We start from the raw sequence: 1,045 nt of genomic DNA, 5'->3' as shown, positions 1-1,045 counted from the left end.
AAAATATCCCTTCCGCACCGGATTTTCTAAAATTACAGAGACAGAAGCGTCGGCCTACAAAAGCGATCGGCGAAAGAAAGAAATTTAGCTTTTTGCAGCAAAACTGTCTCAAAAGTGAAAACCGAAGGGCGTCATGATCAGGAGAATATTTTAAAGAATCTTTTGGCCAAAACTGCATGTCGATCGATGTAGCCATTAAAAAGCCTTTTGAATAGCAAAACTCGGCCACCAAAAATAGATAATAGATAAAAATACCGGTAATAGATAAAGAGATACAATTACTTTTCCTGACAGGGTAAATTGTTTTACGATGGCAGACTTTTCACGCTACATTCATGATATAACAAATACAATAATACATTTTTTAAAGACATTCATAAACATGACGATCATGGATAGGTATTATCGTGTCCATGTGCTTTCTTTATCAAGTCAACCCAACTCGCCGACAATTCAAACAGAAATATTTGGGAGTTTTCTGCAGGTGCAAAGACCAGTGTGCTCAATGAAAACCAAAATGTTAAAATGCTCATGGAAAATTAACCAAAAAAGCATGACAATCCAACTAATAACTTAAAATGAGGTCAATTGAAAACTTTACATGTGCAAAGAATCGGTGTGACTCAGGAAAAAAGTATAACAATAGTTATGGAAGAGAACCAAGAGTAGCATGGTCATAAACAAATTATGAATGGGGTAAACTGACATTAAAGTTAGTAAGCAACTTCAGGGACAACATTTTTTAATTAAACAACATTTTTCTCGATAGCGAGTTAAACAAGAGCATTAGACAAGTTTGCACACTTGTTCTGATAGCCACACCGATCACTAAAAACAATGAAACGTTTGACCTGGGGATGTTGGGTGAGGAATGTACTGAAGTGTTTGTAATGTAAATATCCAAACATGTTCCTGGAGAGGTCTGCATGTGTCTCGTCAAAAAAGTAATTGAATGCTTCTTTTGTCTTGAGATTGAAGTATGTCAATGTTGTGTAGTGTTATTTTTGTTTTGTAATAAAATGCTGATGCTTTTGTTTTGGGACAT

The sequence above is a fragment of the Aplysia californica genome, unplaced genomic scaffold (genome assembly GCF_000002075.1).
Source record: "Aplysia californica isolate F4 #8 unplaced genomic scaffold, AplCal3.0 scaffold00137, whole genome shotgun sequence".
Classification (NCBI taxonomy): Eukaryota; Metazoa; Mollusca; class Gastropoda; order Aplysiida; family Aplysiidae; genus Aplysia; species Aplysia californica.
This window is presented reverse-complemented; position numbering follows the sequence as displayed.